The sequence below is a fragment of the Pundamilia nyererei genome, unplaced genomic scaffold (genome assembly GCF_000239375.1).
Source record: "Pundamilia nyererei isolate P.nyererei 1_Seehausen unplaced genomic scaffold, PunNye1.0 scaffold00208, whole genome shotgun sequence".
Classification (NCBI taxonomy): Eukaryota; Metazoa; Chordata; class Actinopteri; order Cichliformes; family Cichlidae; genus Pundamilia; species Pundamilia nyererei.
This window is the reverse complement of record NW_005187609.1, coordinates 621,379-628,928: the sequence shown is the minus strand read 5'-3', so window position 1 is coordinate 628,928 and position 7,550 is coordinate 621,379. Positions and strand designations below refer to the sequence as shown.

Below are 7,550 nucleotides of genomic sequence, written 5' to 3'. Positions count from 1 at the left end.
GTGTGTGTGTGTGTGTGTGTGTGTGTGTGTGTGTGTGTGTGTGTGTGTGTGTGTCTTGGGAATGCTTTCACTAAGTCAATTATTCATGTTTTCACATTAGTGGGGGTCTTTCTCTGTTACTAAGTGCAAAGAAAAGGGGGATTCTCTTCATCTGATGTGACCTTATTTGTATGAATAGTGTCTTCTTTTGTTTCTTTTTTTAAAACTTTATATGAAGCTGCACATGGGCTGTTTTGTAGATATCATTGGAAAATGGTGGGTTTTTTTGTTTTGTTTTTTTTTTTACAATATTATTGGTTTTGTAAAGCTATTTTCACTCATGCATTGCAGCTCTGAACAATGTTAGAGATTATTCCAAGGAGAAAAAAATGCAACTGGTCCAACACGTGTGGATTGGAAATCTCCAGCAATTTAGTGTGCCAGGTCCCAGAGTACAAGTCAGTGTGATAGCTAGTTAAAAGGCTGATTAATTGACAGCTTATTTCAGCAGATGCTGGCAGAACTACTAGTCATTACTGGTATCAGCTTACCAGCTTTAGTAATTCTAAAACTACTTAAGTGGCTTGAACACGATGCGATATTTTCTAATTGAAAAGCAAGAATAAAGAATTTCTGTAGTTATCGTCCATTATGTGGTTACTGGGCACTGTTTTCAATCATGTGGATGCCATGTTTGCCAGTTATTTTGGTAGCTTGGACTCTTGATGAGTCAGTAATTTATAGTAGTTAGTCATTTGCAGGAAAATGATATAGCAAACATCACAAATTCACTGGCTCTGTTTTTAATCACTCGAATGTCTTCTAGTTTTTCAAAATGGAATTGCTCTTGTATTATCTTAAGAATAAACAACAGAACTGCATTTTATGCATTTTCAATAATTAATCTGTTATTTATTTAGTACCAATTCACATCACAGAAAATTTAACATAGTACGGTCAAGACAACAGCATTAAACAGAGAAATTCAATGATGCTTTGTGAGGAAGCAGGTGGCAACTTGAGAGAGGGCAGCTACAGAGAGGATGAAGCACAAACTACAGTGTACACATGCATGAGGAGTGGATGATAAAAGAGTAGGGGAGAGATGCGCAGTGCATCTTGGGAGAGCTTTAGGTCTAACTGAGGGGTTACTGGAGGTATCCCTGTTTTTATATCAAAAATTTCCAAACCGAGGTTGTCTGTCTCCCAAACCAAACGGAGGCTTTGGGAAACAAACAGTGGAAAGGAAGGAAAGGAAAGGAAGGAAAGGAAAGGAAAGGAAGGAGGAAATCTGAAGGCCCTATCTCCTTTTCTACTTTTGCAAAGCTAGAAACAACAAGCAAGGCTGCACTCTGAGAGCAAAGTGCTCTATTGGGATAATGTGGTACTATGAGCTCTTTAATGTATGATGGAGCTTGGTCATTAAGAGCTTAGTATGTGAGGAGAAGGATTTTGAATTCTTATTTTTACAGGAAGCTAATGTAGACTGTGACGTGTTCTGTTAGTACTCTCACTGCAGCATTTTGGATGGTCTCTGTTCAGAGACGTATAGTGCATCCTAGTTATAAAAATGAAATAATTTAGCCTAAAAACACAAAGTATTTTTAGCATCATTCTGTGACAGAATACTTCTTATTTTGACAATATTGCTGTTGACAGATGGTAGTCCTGGAGGCTGTCCTTTCTGTCCGAGTAAGTGAAAACCCCCCAGAAACTGTATACTTCCCCAGAGCAGTGCTGGATGCCCAGGTGATGCCATATAAAATAAAATATATTCTTATTGTGGCCCCATTTGAGCCATTTTTTTTGTTTTTGTCTTAATTCACACATCAAAAATTAAAGGTCACCAAAATGTTGTGATCAGATAGCTCAAAATGATGTTAAAGCTGAAAGTTTTTAAACGTTTCCCTCCAACCAGGCTGAACCGATTTAATCTGGCACTGTGAAAACAAAACTACAGTAATGCTACAAAGTAAGCCTTGATTTTTCATTTCAATCCAGTCACAATGAGAACAGTTAGGGCAGCAAGTGTGTCAAAAACATTATGTCCAGATCTGAGAGTTTTTTGTTTTGTTGTTGTTCACTGTCCATATAACTCTCCCCATTTCTTTTGTTTATTAGTCAGGTTTTTAAAGTAATTTTTTAATAGTAACATAATTAATCACTAATTTGCCTTCACTCTCCAAAGTAACTTTTACTGACATTGTACTTAAACTGTTTTGTCAGTTGTTTGTTTTGTGTTAGTAGAAGATCTGGTTTTTCCCAGATATTTTACACCTGGATAATGAATCCTGTTGTCTGTATGTTTAGTAATTTATTTCTACTTTTTTAATTTGCACACATTAACACAATAATAAAAAATAAATCAGTTAGCTAGTATTTATTTTGAAAATGTAGCACATGCTATTTAATTAATTCATTCAGATGAATTTCAACTGATTCCAGTGAATTGCCTGAAATTTACAGTCTGAGATTAAATAGAAAAAGACTTTTTGGATAACAAAAAGAGTCTTCATGCATCTATATGAAGTGAAAAGCTCTCCTGCTATGTAGTGTACCATATGCCAGTTTGCTAAGAGGTGGCAAAAATGTAGGCTAGTATAAATAACATCTGAAAAGTTAGCAAAAATAAAAAACATAAAAATCTATCTTTCTATCTATATATATGCGTGTATGTGTGTGTGTGTGAAGCTGCATACCTGACAATGTTTAAGATTACCTGAAACATCCTGGTCCAGCCAAGCCTAAAGGTTATAGTTATATCCTATAACTATAACCTTTACCAAACGTTTTAAGCCTAATCTTTAAAGTAGAGAGCGTGTCTGTGTCTTGATTCCCAACCAGGAGCTGGTTCAACAGAATAGGTTCTGATAGCTCTGCCTCCCATTCTTGTTCTGGAAAGTGTAGGAACCACAAGCCTGTATTCTCAGAGTGAAGTGTTAGGAGAAGACTTTTGACTTCCTTCTCCTCACATACCTGCAATATGTTTGTGGACCATAACAACTATAACAGGTGGACCTAACGTCTGAAAAGCAAAGACAAAAAGTGGAAGTGCCCAAAACCTGTGGGAAAATGGTAATTGACTCCCTTATGTTGTAACCACAGTGAACACTTTCTTGATAAGCTTGATGCTCCATTCATTATGACCCAAAACTAGCAGTTAAGTGCATTTTGTAAGTTATTCTATTCTAAGTCAGTCAAAACATTTTGTCTTTCAAAATGGGCTCTTTACAATCTCTATCTCTTTGGAATTGATTTTACCCAGTGACTGTCAGCAAGCTTGAGAAGCCATTTGTTAATCAATTAGGGAACAAGCATTTTCCCCTAGTGACCACAGGTTGCCAGGGAGTCACCAACCAGTCTCTAGGCCTGTGGAACTAAGGCCTAAGGTTTTGGTTCTCTGCTGCTAACATCATTATCAACATCAGTATATTATGGTATTTTATAGAAAAGAGTAAATATTGCCCAGTACACACTGTTTACTGTAATATCAGTATAATTTTAATGGGAAACGATGTGCTGCTATTCGGTTTGACTGTTTTCTTACAGGAATTTGTTTTCTGTATTCTGTCAGACAGCTTTTCTAGCTCATCTTGAGCCTGTGGGGATAGGCTTAGCTATTTACAGATACAGGACATGCATTTGATATTATATTGTCTTTCTTGCCTTTGACAAATTTTATATTTGTGGCAGCACGAATAGTAAAGTATTTTTATTTTAGGATTATGATTTTGATACACCATCTGCCTCAGAATAATGGACTGATGCTGTTAGTAAAAGAAAAGGTATTTTTGTTGCATAACAAAATCTCTTTGTGCAGCTAGAAGCATCTGTCTTACACAGGTTCTCAATATCATCATGCTCAAGTGATTCAGCATAAAACACTTATTAAACCATGAAGAAGTGACACAGTTCCAAAGTCTATTCAGGAGCCAAAATGAGGTCCTGTGCACTATAACCATTATTGACAGCATTATTGCTGCTTACACCCTAGATCCCCATCATCCATGATGGTCCTAAGGTCAGTCCTTGAAGGCAAATATCTGGGGGTTAAAACCAGGCCCTACCAGTTTTTACTACCAATGTCCTACTAGTTTGTTTGTCTTGGAGACAAATTGCATCAATGCAAGTACTGTCTCCATAACAATGGGAGTTATTAAGTTATTTTTATGAAGATAATTGTTAAGTAAGTATGATAACAGATGGCTAGGACACAAGGCATAGAAGGATCTGGCACATGGAAGACCTCCCACTGTACTGTATATTGGTAGCAGAGAGGTAGAAGCATGTCAGTTGATCCAGAAATGTCACAACACGGCTGTAGGCCGATAGCAAAACTGGACTCAAATGCAGAGAACCACAGCAGAGATGGCAAGAATAGTTTACAGTGTTTATTGAAAAAGCAGAGACTAGTACGTGGCAAAGTGAGACATGGATTAGACAGGAGTGTGGCGTGGGTGGCGTAGTAGCGTGGCCGTGGGTCAATAAGGGAAAACTGGGAATTTACAGGATCAACTGAAGCAAAGCAGGCACATCTGAGAAAAGAGGGGAAGGGGGTTAGGATGATGGTGGAGTGAAGGATGCTTGGAGAAGGTGAGTATTAGTGGTATAGCTTACTTGTAGCCAGGGTGGAGTTTGGCTTTGAGGAAAAGGCGGCGAGAATCCAGGTGAGTAATGGTAAAGGCTGACCTGAGTTCCACTGCATTTGAGATGGTGAGAGATGGCTGGAGGGCAGGCATGTGAGGTTCAGAGAACGTTCCAGAATGGAGAGGTTTTCCAAGAAGAACTGGAGCTGAAGGAAACTGGCATGGAAGGTCCAGGTGAACTGTGGCACAGGAAAACAAGGTAAACAAAAACAAGAGACAAGAGCATGGAACTTGGAGCAGATTACCAAAGTTGACGAAGTGGCAGTGAAGGAGAGTCTGTGTGGAGCTTAAATCCTCAACCTGAGTACCAGCTCCAGGTGTGTGGGACTACAGGAGAGATGATGGCTCCGTCCAGGGGTGGAGACCAAGGAAACTCAGAAGCCTCATGGAATTTTCCAGCCATTCCCCCAGATCATGACAAGGAAGGTGGCAAAGTGATTTAGGACAAGAGTGGTACCTTTGGAAAATCTGTATTATCATATTATTATTGTCAGGTGCATATTATCCACTGAAATGCACCTATCAAATAAAGCAAGGAGGGAATTTGGAGGTAAAAACGAACCCACTCAAGAGGTTTGGAATAAACTGTGTATAAAAAAAAGAGAGAGAGAGCTTTTGTGGCAGTGTACCATTATAGTACCGCGCTAGCAGGGAGTACAATGAGACAGGTGGCTTAAAAGAAGTGGCAACAAATGAAAGAAAGGATCATTATTTTTCTCTGGCTGATAAGAACAAATGGATAGAGATAAATGATACTTTTGCCCAGGAAAACCTTCCTTTGTAATGGCTTTGGAACGCTTATATATTATTCCAGGCATAATTGTAGGCTCGCAATTTCGATTTAGTTTGCAGTTTGGGCATCGTTTGGTGAATACAGCTACCACGTTGACAGCTCAGCCTTTTTTCTACTTGATCTTAAGCATTTTTGAAATTCAGTCCATAAAAGATTTTCCTTTTAATAATGTGTCCATTGTTGAGTGCGGGTGAGAGCTGCTGTGTGAATGTATGTGAGAATAGGTTAATGGGATGTAGTTGGAAACGCACTTTGAGTGTTTAGTAAGATTAGAAGCATGAAATATAAGTACAAGTCTGTTTATTTATGCACAGACTTCTCCATAATCTACATTTCCACACATAATTATCACTAAGAGATTCCAAGGAACAATTTTGCTCTAGAGAGTATGGCACGAAAATAGCTTTGCTGTTGTTTACGATGAATGTTGTTATTATGTAGGTGCAGTGTTGGGAAGCATAGGGGCTGTAAGGGCACTCACTTTAAAAGTGCCCTTACTTTAAAGGGCACTTTTAAAGTAAGGGCCCTTATAAACGACCTTGAATGCTGTGTTATCAAGGACATAGTTCTTGTCTGATATTGCTCTTAGTTAACACACAGGTGCTCTTTTTTTTGCTCCTGACTGATAGCTCCATATTCAGTATCCTTAGTCCAGTATAGCCACGATCCCTCTTCTACACAAGTCCAAACCATCTCAGCTGTGCCTTTGTCTCCAAATTGCTCAGCCTGAGCTGTCTTTCTGATGTACTCATTTGTAATCCCGTCTCCTGGTCACTCCCAATGAATACTTAAGCGTCTTCACCTCTGCCACCTCCAGATATGCCTGCTGTGTTTTTGTTAGTGCCACTGTCTTCAAGCAATATATCATAGCATGTGAACATTACCTTTCACTCTTGCTGCTATCTTTCTCTCACAAATCGCCCCTGACACTTGTCTCCGCTCACGCTACCCTGCCTGCACTCTCTTCTTCACTTCTCCTGTCCCCTGTCCATTGCTTGTCCACTTGTTTAAACTCATTCACCTTCACTACCTTCATCACTCCTACTACTTGCATCTTCACGTGGAAAGCTGACCTCCGGTGATAGGATTACAGCTAAAAACTAGCCCAAGGTGTTGCAAATGTTAAAAAAAACCAATCACTTCTTAGGTCAGATGATCCTAGCTGTTCCTAGTTAACTGTTCCTCATTGCAATAGGAAAGTGGACATTATCTGTTTGAGCCTAACAGCTGTGTAGAGGAAGGGAAGTTAGCAAACTCAGCTTTAAAAACAACAACAGTTTTTATTTCCACTCTTTCTTTATTCTCCCTGTAAATAGGGTCAAGGTCACACCAAATGCCAAAATCAGTAAAAAACCACACATTTTTATAGATGGTCTTCAAACTTCACAACAATACACTTTGGGGGACACGAGGACCCAGGTTGGTTAATCATTTGACTTTCATCTTCATTGTTAATGCCCAAAGTCAAAGTTGTCCTTGAAAAACCATATTGAGTAATATATCATATGAAAGGGCATGGCGAGAGCTGTATTACACACTTTTTATTTTTTCAATGCGACTCCCTATGACATCACAATAATGCCATAAAGTCTGACAAAAATCACACATTCAACTTCACCTACAATTAGGGAGTACACGGCATCGAACAGAGCGAGATCCAGACTGTATATACACAGAAGGTTATTTAAGGATAATGGACACACCGGGGGAACACAGCTGAACAGAATTATAATTAGAAAAACTGAACATCACACACATGAGACAAGAGACTATCAAAAGAAAACAAGAAGTAACACACACTGAGACTCAGTTTAAGACATGAACTTGAGACTGAGACATGGAGACGTGACAGACTGGGCAGAACAGAGGGATGAACACAGGGACAGGACTACAGAGGTATTAATTAGACCAGACAGGGAACATAGACAGAGACAGAACACAGAGAGACATGACAGATATGGGGATATGACTGGAGACAGAAAGGATAATACAACATGAGGGCACTCACATAATAACATCAAGAAATCTAAATTAGAAATAGAAATAATGAACACTCAGCGGCGCTGGGAAAAACAGAGCTCAAGATTAACTAATACAGAAAACTAATGAAAATCCCTTATTTTCAAAACAAA

At 38.9% G+C, this 7,550-nt stretch overlaps 1 protein-coding gene across 1 annotated transcript in view; it reads left to right on the top strand.

The window, feature by feature from the left end:
• Positions 1-7,550, top strand: part of carmil2 (capping protein regulator and myosin 1 linker 2) — a 56,778-nt gene that overhangs the window by 28,926 nt on the left and 20,302 nt on the right. The window lies entirely within an intron of this gene.